The sequence below is a fragment of the Lactuca virosa genome, chromosome 6, assembly GCF_052849685.1.
Source record: "Lactuca virosa cultivar CGN04683 chromosome 6, Lactuca_virosa_CGN04683_v6, whole genome shotgun sequence".
Classification (NCBI taxonomy): domain Eukaryota; kingdom Viridiplantae; phylum Streptophyta; class Magnoliopsida; order Asterales; family Asteraceae; genus Lactuca; species Lactuca virosa.
The window spans coordinates 265,618,583-265,630,787 of record NC_136431.1 but is presented as its reverse complement, the minus strand read 5'-3'; positions in this window follow the sequence as shown (position 1 = coordinate 265,630,787).

Genomic DNA, 12,205 nt, shown 5'->3' with positions numbered 1-12,205 from the left:
CAAGGCTAGGACCCTTGATGGCTCTTCTTCAAGTGGAACCAAGAAAGGTTTTGTCACTCCTTCTTCTGACCCTAAAGAGGCTGAATGCTTCTATTGCCATGAAAAGTCACATTGGAAGCGGAACTGCCCAAAGTACCAGCAAGATGTGAAGGATGGGAAAGTTAAACCCAACCATGCAGGTATTTACACTATCTTATCTAATAACTCACCCCATTCTAACTCTTGGGTCCTTGATACCGGTTGTGGTATTCATATCTGTTCTGATTTGCAGGGAATAAGAAGAAGTGAGAATGTGGAGCATGGAAGAATAAACTTAATCATGGGGAATAGGAAAGCTTTACCTGTCACCAAGATTGGAGTTTATACTTTATCGCTAAGTAGTGGGTTTAGTTTAGATTTGAATGAATGTTGTTATTCACCAGAAATGGCAAGAAATATTATTTCCTTTCATGCATTGTATAAACAAGGTTTCACCTTTTCATTTGATAATGAAGTTGGTTCGATTAATGCTTTCTTTAATAATGTTCTTTATTTTAAAGCATTACCTTGTGATGGTGTGTATGAAACTGTATCTGTGGTTGATAACTTAGGAAATAATGTATTGTGTATTGATTCTGTTAATGATAATAACTTGGATAAAGCATCATTATGGCATTGTCGTCTTGGACATATAAGCAAGAAACGCATAGGCCAACTCCAAAAGGATGGAGTATTGGAGTCATTTGACCTAAAGTCCGATGATAGTTGCGAATCATGCTTACTTGGAAAAATGACAAAGTCACCCTTCACAGGTTCTTGTGAGAGGGGTGAAGGTTTGTTGGATCTTATACACACGGATGTGTGTGGGCCCTTCAAACATGCCATAAGGGATGCTAATCGTTATTATTTGACTTTTACTGATGATTACAGTAGATATGGATATGTCTACTTAATCAAGCATAAGTCAGAGACTTTTGAGAGGTTTAAAGAGTTTAAACAGGAAGTCGAGAATCAATTGGGCAGGAACATTAAGATGCTTCGATCCGATCGAGGTGGTGAGTATCTTAGTTCAGAGTTCCTCGACTATCTTAGGGAATGTGGGATTGTCTCACAATTGACACCTCCCAGGACACCGCAGTTGAATGGTGTAGCTGAGAGGCGTAATCGAACCTTGTTGGATATGGTTCGTTCCATGATGAGTCGAGCTTCGCTACCAATCTCATTTTGGGGGTATACCTTAGAGACTGCCGCCCATATCCTTAATCTAGTTCCCACAAAGAAAGTTGCCAAAACTCCTCATGAGATGTGGACTGGCAAAGTACCCAAACTAGACCACATTAAGATTTGGGGTTGCGAGGCTTTCGTGAGACGCGAGACTCATGATAAGCTCGAACCTCGAAGTGATAGGTGTATTTTCATCGGCTACCCACAGAAATCCTTTGGTTACCTCTTCTACAGACCTAGTGAGAATGTGGTCTTTGTAGCTAGGAGGGCTTTCTTTCGAGAGAGAGAGAGTTCATAAGCCAAGGAGACAGTGGGAGACAAGTTGACCTTGAAGAAATTCAAGAGTCAAGTGGTGAAGGAACTTCAAACCCTAGCACTCAACTTGAGGAGGAAACTCCTGTTGAGCCAATTGACAAGTCTGTACCTCTGAGGCATTCCACAAGGGTTAGGAATGCACCTGAGCATTACTATGGATTCCATATTACTGCGGAAGGTGATACACTTATCAGTGATGAGACACTGATAGGTCTGGATGAACCTAACAGTTACGCAGAAGCCATGGCAGGCCCTGAGTCAGCCAAGTGGAAAGAGGCAATGGACAGCGAGATACAGTCCATGTATGACAATCAAGTTTGGAACTTGGTTGAGAATGTACCAGGTCGTAAGACTATAGGGTGCAAATGGATCTTCAAGAAGAAGACCGACATGGATGGTAATGTACACACTTATAAGGCACGACTGGTTGCAAAGGGTTTCTCACAAACTCCGGGAGTTGATTATGATGAGACCTTTTCTCTAGTGGCCAAGATTAAGTCTATTAGGGTTCTGTTAGCCATAGCTGCATTTCATGACTATGAAATATGGCAAATGGATGTCAAAACCGCTTTCCTTAATGGAAAGTTGGCTGAGGATGTTTACATGAGTCAGCCAGAGGGTTTTGTCAATACAGAGTACCCTATAAAAATGTGTGTAAGCTTGAGAAATCCATTTATGGGTTAAAGCAAGCACCTCGCAGATGGAATCTTTGCTTTGATGAGAAAGTCAAAGAATTTGGCTTTTCTAGGAGTGAAGATGAATCTTGTGTATATGTCAAGGCTAGTGGGAGTATAGTTAGCTTTTTGGTATTGTATGTGGATGACATACTACTCATAGGAAATGACATCCCAACTCTGCAGGAAGTTAAGTCCTGGCTTGGGAAGTGTTTCTCTATGAAGGACCTAGGAGAAGCTGCCTATATTCTAGGGATAAGGATCTTGAGAGACGGAGTAAAAGACTAATTGGACTTAGTCAGAGTACCTACTTGGATAAGGTACTGAAGAGATTCGGCATACAGGACTCCAAGAAAGGAGAGTTACCCATCCAGAGTAACGCCAGATTGAGTAAGACACAAAGCCCTAGTACTGAGGCTGAGATAGCAGAAATGAGTCGAATACCTTATGCTTCGGCTGTAGGATCGATCATGTATGCTATGACGTGTACTCGACCTGATGTAGCCTTTTCTTTGAGCATGGTTAGCAGGTATCAGGGGAACCCTGGCAAGGCACACTGGACTACGGTAAAGAATATCCTCAAGTACCTACAGAGGACTAAGGACTGGGTCCTTACCCTCGGTGGGAGTGAAGACTTGAGAGTTGTAGGGTATAGTGATGCTAGCTTTCAGACTGATAGGGATAATTTCCGCTCTCAGTCAGGCTGGGTCTTTACGTTAAACGGAGGAGCAATTTCTTGGAAGAGTTCCAAGCAAGAGACAGTGGCTGATTCAACTTGCGAATCAGAGTATATAGTAGCTAGCGAGGCAGCAAAGGAGGCGATATGGCTGAAGAACTTCATTGGAGACCTTGGAGTTGTACCAGCTATTAAAGAGCCAATGGAAATTTTCTGTGATAGTGAAAGTGCAGTTGCCTTAGCCAAGGAACCAAGGGATCACGGGAGATCCAGACACATCGACAGAAAATACCATTTCATCAGACATCGAATAGAAGAAGGACTCCTCGTGACAAAGAGGGTATCATCGGATGAGAATCCAGCAGATCCTCTCACGAAGGGACTGACTCGGGTTAAGCATCTCCAGCATGCTCGGAGCATAGGGCTGAAGGATGATATTAGATTTAGTAGTTAGATAACCTTGAAATTTGTAAAGTGTAATTGACATTAGATGATGAATAAAAGGTGTTTTATTTATGAGTAAAGTGTTGCTATCTCTTGTCGATCGTTTACTATATTTCTTTTGCATGTTTTGACTTCCAGAATAATTATGTTTGGTATATCATATTATTCGAACCTCCACAGTCGGTCATATGTCGGAAGTAGGTATGAATCAAGACTGTCATGATTGGTTGCAGAGGTCTAAGTTGTTGGACATGGCTACAACACTCATGAGTGCTCATAAGTTCTGAGCATTGGACTAAACCCACGCTCACTGGAATCACTTAATGGAATTTATTTCGAGTGATCGTGAGACGGTAATATCATATAAGTCTTCAAACCTAGATATATGATTTGTTACTTATGAGTTGGTTATGCATTGATTGTACGAAAACGCATTGGTAACTCGATGTTATAAAACGTGCTCTTGTGTATAATTCAATGAGTAGTAGAACAAACATATGAGTCGAAGTTTATCTGTTCCTTCTTGGATTAGAAGCTGATATCTGGGCCCCTCGATGATTTTGTTTTGACCTATGTACCGGGCCCGGTCAGAACTAAGTTGATGTGTTCAATTAAGTTCTTTGTCAAACAAATCGGAAATCGGGAAACAAACTGCTGGACAATAAGTAAGACATTGTTCCATGTATTTGTCCGGCTGATATCTAGAACAGAGGATTATATGATCACTTATCTTAAATGACATATCATCATCTTCTCAGTTCCGAGAGACCTTGAAAGAGCTACGATTGCCGATCGGTTCCTGAAGTATTGCAGTTATAGTTATTAGACTTATCCAAGTGGGAGACTGTTGGATAAGGTGTCTAAGTCCATAACTATTTCTGGTATGTACTTGACCCGACCCGGCATGGTCCATTTGGGTTGCATGGCACCATGCAATTGGATAAACTAAAATGAGAGAAATAACACTTATGGTTTATTAATATATTATAAGTTCTAATATATTAATAATATTATTTAATTAGTTTGATCAAGAATTAATTTAGAATTAATTAAGTGATCAAAAGATAACTAATTAAATATATGGGTAGATTATGTAAATCTTCCATATCTTATATAGTGGGCTAAGAGGCTCCATGGATTATCAAGTTGGGTTCCACCCATAGGATGCTCCATGGGAGTTACAAACCCATGGGTCATGGAAATGAAGAGTCATGACACATTAGGGTTTATATGGTGTAACCCTAGATGTGTCAACACTATATAAGAAACCCATTCTCCACCAAAATCGGCTACACATAAGAAATAAGAGGGCTAGGCCGATTTTAGAAGTGTGTATTCTCTCTAAAGTCATTCCAAAAGCATTTGGTGTTGTGTGAAGCATTTGAGGCATCCCACTTGGGGTGCTAGGCTCACAAGGTTTCAAGGATCATAAGCAACAACAAGGTAAGTTATTCTATCTTTCATGCAAGTTAAAATTTGTTCCCCATGTATGCTAGATAGGAATATAACCTTGGAATTCAACTTTGCATGATAATTAGACAAACATAGATCCAAGGTTATTAGGGTTGCATGTACACTTAGGAAGTGTTAGAATGCTCAAAACCCATCATAACTCCCATCACTTCGAGTCCTACAAAGCACGAAGCAAGCAGCATTCTGACACATGAAACTACTCAAGCAAATCCATCCTCATAACGAGAAACTGTACTAGCATACAATGCTAAGCTCATACTATCAGGCATAACCTAAACAGGCTATCCTACTGCTGTCTACTCAATGCTAGCATGCAATTCTCAATAAGCTGAAACACATACAACAGGCACATAAGGCATCCTCCTAGATCCTTAGTCCTATTCTAGCACGCTGTTCTACTGAAACTGGAAATGATAATTATAATATAAACTTGTATGGGTAATTTGGGAGTACTTACTTGAGCTCGGCTGATCGCATGCACCACACCCTTTTCCTTTTCTCAAAACTCTTTTCTTTTAAGTTTCTTTTTCAAAAAAAATTTTCGAAAACATTTTTCTTTTGAAAATCTTTTACCATTTCCTTAGTTTGAGTTCAGACACACTCGAAAGTGTATCCGAATCCCTCAAACCAAGCATCTGATACCAACTTGAAACATCCCAAAATATGACCCAAATTTTTTGTTTTAATATTACTAAAATCACATCATCGAATGACATACGTACTAAGAACCATAGAATGAGTAACTCAAAAGTCAAGTAACTGTGTCAAAACAAATACTGTATCGATCACATCAAAATATCTGAATAAAACTCCCAGGATAAAACTGAAGCTGTGGTGTGTGCGATGCCATCAACACGAGCTCTTCCCCTTACTAGCGGAAGTACCTGAAACCAAAAACTGAAACTGTAAGCACAAAGCTTAGTGAGCTCGCTCAAACTACACATACCATACAATAACATATAAAGCAACTACTGGGCCTTGCCCACTGCATCAGACCGAAGTCCGGAAACTGCATCGGACCGAAGTCCGGGACTAACCAGGGCCTTGCCCTCTGCATCAGACCGAAGTCCGGAACTAACCAGGGCCTTGCCCTCTGCATCAGACCGAAGTCCGGAAACTGCATCGGACCGGAGTCCGGAACTGACCAGGGCCTTGCCCTCTGCATCGGACCGAAGTCCGGAACTGACTGAACATAGCATAGCATAATCATAACTACTAGCATAAACACAGATACTGCATACTGCATCGGACCGAAGTCCGGAACACATAACACAAAGACATGCTTGAATCACAAAGACATCAAGCACACTGAACTACTGCATCAGACCGAAGTCCGAAACTACTGCTAATTAAATGGGCTGGCATTGTGGCCGTAGACCCGTTCCTACTGGAAGGAAACTCACCTCGTAACGCTGACTGCAGAGGTGCTAAATCTGGAACTGTCTGACTGCTGCTCCGGAACTCCCCGGCTACAAATCCCATTAACACTAAATCAGATACTGATAACTAATCTCAGGGTAAAATGACTATTTTACCCCTGGTCAAAGTCACCCTTCTGGCCAAAGTCAACTCTCAGTTGACCTGACTCGCCGAGTTGGGCCGCCAACTCGTCGAGTCCCTGTTCTCATATCTAATTCTCTGCCGGCTACTACTCGTCGAGTTTAGCATAGGCTCGACGAGTTTCACTTCGATACTAATAACCAGTCCATCTTCAACTGACTCGCCGAGTTGTATGAACAACTCGTCGAGTCTGTTCTTAAGGCAAGAAGATTGCCTTGGACTCGCCGACTCAGGGCGCAGACTCGCCGAGTCCCTCCATTACTAGATCTACGTCTCAACTCACTAAGTCCAATTCCCACTCACTGATTCCACTTGCAAACTCTCAAAGGGGAAATATCGGGGACTCGCGACTCGACTCGCCGAGTCAGAAGAGCGACTCGCCGAGTCCTTAGCATGCCATTACTATTCAATCGATTCTGCTCGAATCCAGAGCATTCCATTCATAGATCTGGACTCCTAGGGTTGGTTTTTCACGTAAAGTTTCTAACTTTACGTGCATGCATGCTAAAATGAAGCTAAAAATCCCAAAACAAGCTAAAGGAAGGGATCTAAGCTTAGAATGGAAACTTGGCTCAATAAAGGTGGCAACCTTGAGCTTAATAGGCTCTGGAAAGCTTAGATCTGAAGTCCATTCATCATATTAACACTTAATTCGACCTTAAAGTCTAGAAAGGGCTCAAAATCCACAAAAGTAAACTTCTCAAGAGATCTAATTGATAATAAGTAAAGATTCGAGCTTGATACCCCAAAGAGGACTGAAATGCAACCAGAAATCCGGATCTACTTGCTTCCCTTGAATACTTCTCTTCTTTCTTCTTCCCCTAAATCTCCAAATGCACCAAAAACCTTCACAAGAGAGAAAATGCTCCAAAAATGCTTAAGGACGGCTAGGGTTTCGTATGGGACTCTTTGTGGGTGAGGGAGGCTGGTCTTGGGGCGCATAAAGTGTTTAAATAGGGTGCAAACCCTTGAAATTAGAGTTTCATCCAGACTGGCAGACTCGCCGAGTCCGGAGTATGGACTCGTCGAGTTGCCAACTTAAATCGCGTGCAACCCCCGACTCTACTCGACGAGTCGGGCTACTGACTCGTCGAGTACCTCTTAAGGAAATCAAAACTACTTGATTAAATCACATACCATAAAATGGGGCGTTACACTTATAGGACCAAGAATCATTCGCCAAACGACAGAGAAGATAATCCAAATTAGAAACCGACTTCAAGCATCACGACAGACATAAGAGTTATGCTGACAAATGACAAAAACTACTAAAATTCCAAGTCGGTGATCGGGTGCTACTAAAAGTCTCCCCCTGGAAAGGGACGATCCGTTTTGGGAAAAAGGGAAAAACTAAACCCGCGATACATCAGACCGTTTAAGATTCTTGCCCGAATTGGTCCAGTAGCTTATAAGCTGCAGCTACCTTCGGAGCTCAGCAACGTACACCCCGTGTTCCATGTCTAAAATTTGGAAAAGTGCCTACCAGGCAAAACTCTTATCATTCCTTTAAGAAGAGATCGAAATAAATAAGAATCTCTTGTTCGTCGAAGAACCAGTCAAGGTAGTGGATATGGAAGTGAAGCGTACGAAGTAGAGCCGCATTCTGATTATGAAGGCTCGATGGAACGCTAAGCACGGACCAGAATTCACATGGGAATGCGAAAACCAAATGAAGCAGAAATACCCTCACCTATTCTCTCATTCATGATCCTATCTTTCGAAAGAATTTCGGGACGAAATTCCCTCTAACGGGGGGATGATGTCACAACTAGCAATTTTAGCTAGGAAATTCTATTCTCATGAAAACATCATCTATTGTAAGGCTTGTACTCTAAGTGAATATCATACCCTATGTTCAATCAACGTCATCCATTTGAATCCAAACTCTTGAATGAAGGTCAAAACCTAATACAATACATCTCATATGTTCATCTATGAGTTGAAAACCCTAGACATCACGGTTCAAGTTCACTATGGACTAGGATTCTCTTATTGGGCCTAATGGACCAATAAACCTTCAACTTGAACTATTTTGGGCCTAAAAACACTAATTAGGTTCTAAATGGACCCACATTCATAAAACTTAACATATTGGGCTTTGTGGACCTAAAAATAATTTATGTTATCCCTATTGGGCCAAGTTGGGCCATAAACTCCATTTCCTTGACTCTAATGGGCCGTGAACCATCTTAACGGCCCAATGGGCCAAAAAATATTTATTGTGGGCCTCATAAACTCGAACTAAGACAAGAAAGGGGCCCAAACCCTCTCATTTCCTTTCTTCTTACCCATTCTTGGTCCAAACAATAACAATAAAAAAAAGAGAGAGATAATAAGGGGATGGAAGCCTTGACACCTCAATGTTGCATTGTGGTAATCCATGCACAAAACACCACCATACAACAATGTAAATCACATACTTCTAGGCAAGACTCTCTCACTTCCTCCTATCCTTCTTAAATTCGGCCATATAGCCAAAAATCACCACCACACACTCATTTTACTTACAATTCTCTTAAGGAAAGCTCACAAGAACACTCCTACACTCTCCTCTAAATTTTCGAGAATTAGAGTATACTTCAAGAAATTCTTCTTCAAGATCATCAACTTTGAACCATCTAAGTTCAAGATCTACTCAAGAAAGCTTGCTAGGATCAAAAATCTTCTTCCACTTCTTCACCAAAACCGATCCATCACCCCAAGGTGAGTTCATACCCCCTATTTTCGATTTTTACTTTGTTTTGGGGGAGAATACAAGTTGTGTTGTGTAGATCTATATGTGTGTTTTTCATGATTTATTTGGTGGTTATGTGTTATTTACTTCATAAATCTAAAAATATGTTAAGAATATTAAGTTTATCACTTGGATCTACATGAAAACCTTGAGAAAAATATGTGTTATCACATATAATACATGTAAACTAGTAGATCTGGGATTTATACACTCAAAATACTAAAAATGAGTGTTGTGTTCCAAGATCTATAAACTTAACTCAAAAATCAGCCTTTCACAGGAAAGTTTTGGCCCAATCTCGAACTGTTTTGACCACCTAAATGATAATATTTTTCAAAACTGTTTTACGTGCAAAAATTTCAGGTTTCTACCTTTAAAATGACTACTCTCACGTTTTCATACAATTTTTCTATAATTTTTGGCGAATTTTACAAAACTGCCTATCAGATTTGAAATAATTTCGGACCAGCCTGTGAAGGTGAGCAATTTCACACTTGTTAGAAGCCATTAAAAATTATGAGAAAAATCTTGAACAAAGTAGACAAAATTTACAAACTTCCAGAATTTACGGATCAAAATTTCGACTTACGATGATTTTTCTACAAATTTTCCAACAACTAGGTCAGAAAAGCCCAAAACCAGAAAAATGTGTATTTTCACAAAAATCAAGCCAAAAATGATATTTTTGACAAAAATGGGTTTAAAATGTTATTTTTACCACAAACTAGTCATCAACACAAGTTTTGAACAAAATGGAGACTAAAATGTTATTCTTACAAAAATTGGGCCTTAATTGTAAATTTTTGGCTTATTGGGCCAAGAATGTCATTTTTACAAAAAGTGGGCTTTTATGCTATCTTAGTGAATACTTGAACCAAAACCAACGATAAACTAACAAACGAATTAATTTGATCATTTTCTAGGTTATTGGGCCTTAGTGGCCCATTTATATGTTTGATAGGTCATGTATACTATTTATATGTTTATTGGGCCTCATTGACCCATTAACATGTGCGACGGACCTTGGATACTATTTGCGTGCTATTTGGGCCTGTAAATGCCTTACATGTGAAACGGGCCTTAGTTGTCCTTTTACATATATTTCGGGCCCATGTTATATAATCTCATTCCAATTAGGCCTTGAAATGATTTACATGTTTAGCGATGCCTTAGTGGTTCACTTACATGGTTCATTGGGTCTGGAATGAGTTTATACTTTTCTTCGCGTAAATTCGATTAAGGATCTAGTGAGTTTTGTCGGTTGACACCTATTAAGTGTACGATCGTAGCCTGTAGTTATAACCAGAGTCTCTTGGAGGGAGAGCGGGGATTTGTGTATAGATCTATATGGTGATGACACCCCACACCTGAGCTGTTCGCTACAGTTAGACTAACTCAGTCTAGGGTGACGAAAACCTTATAATCAAAACTGGCGTCCAACAACGCCAAGACAGGCGAAATTGTCATTATTTAGTATGGTTATGACGGCTCACTTAGAGGAATTAACGTTATGAAGTTTACGGAAGACCATTCTCTTTTCTCTTGGATTACTCGGAAACATACTCGTACTGGTACTCAACCTCAAGGGTTGGTATGACAACTTTCTCTTTTACAGACAACATCGGGTTGTCTGGGAACATTCTCTTTACATGCCCTTTACATTCTCTCTACATTCTCTTTACCCTTTTAGTCAAATAAACAATAACATACATGCATTAATACAAGATCTGACACAAACATACTAAACAGTTTGCATAAAATATAGGATTTCTGGTGGTTTCAAAGTTATACAAATCATTTTCACAAACATGCTTATGAACTCACCAACATTTTTATGTTGACCTTTTTAAATTAACTTGTATTCTCAGGAAACCGTTGAAGCAGGATGAACGAAACAAACTAATGGATATTGTGTTATATTTTGTTTCATCATACTCTGACTATTTTGGCATGTAATATTCAAATACAATACCCGATGTATACAATGAATGTTGTTATATTACATGTGTGATGATGATGATGTTATGTTTCAATTATATACTCTGTAATGATACTACAATGTTGAAAGTGACACCAATCCCCCGGACGTTTCCGCCGTCTGGTTCGGGGGTGTGACACTTCTACCCTCACAAACACTCTACAAAATGATTGAAAGATGAATTTTTCCTGATCTTAATCTTAATCGGTCGATGATATGTTTCTCACCATGTTCATGCAAGTGGTAGGAACCATTTTCTCGATCAAGAAGCAGAAAGTTTAGATGTCAGAAGGACTAGAGCTATAATAAACAAATATCATGCAGCTGCACACAAACTTCTGGTACATGATTACTTTGTCGATGATTGTGTGTACGACACTATCTAGTTTAAACGGCGTGTTAGGGAAAACAGGCGATACTTGTCAAGACTCGGAACAAATCTGATGCCACTTTCCAAGTTCTGATGACCCTTGTTAGGAAGTAATGCGGATAACAACAAAACTATAAGCACACAAAGACACAATATTTACGTGGTTCGGTCAAGGTGACCTACGTCCACGGGCAGAAGGGGGGTATTCTTTATTTCAGAGTTCTCAAACAGAGGTTACAAGTACAATTCACCAGAGATCCGTCCTACTCACTAAGGATACAAGATACAAGACTCAAGACACTTCAAATGACTCAGTATGCATCCCTATTTATACTTGAGGGATCAGACCTAAAATCCTAATGGGCCAAGCCCATTGGCCCATAGGCCTATGAAAGGTGACAACCAATCATATTCCGCCATGCAGCATCTTCTAGAACATTCTTCCATGCCATACAACCCATGAGCATCAACAACACACATGATGGAGCACCATGTGCCATAGTGGAGCATCACGATGTACAAGTGGCGCATCATGAACACTAATGGCCCAACATCCATCATGGTGGCACAACATGGTGTAATCCTTGAGCAATTCCAACTTATGAGCATCCTTGAACGATCTTGAGCATCATAGAGGACTTCATAGCATACTTGGCTCATCAAGGAACCAAAATGGCCCATCTTGCACCATGATGGCGCAACATGTGCGAGGATGGCGCAACAGGCATCAAGAGTGGTGCAAGAACTTCTAGCTTGGAGCAACATCATCACCTTGGCA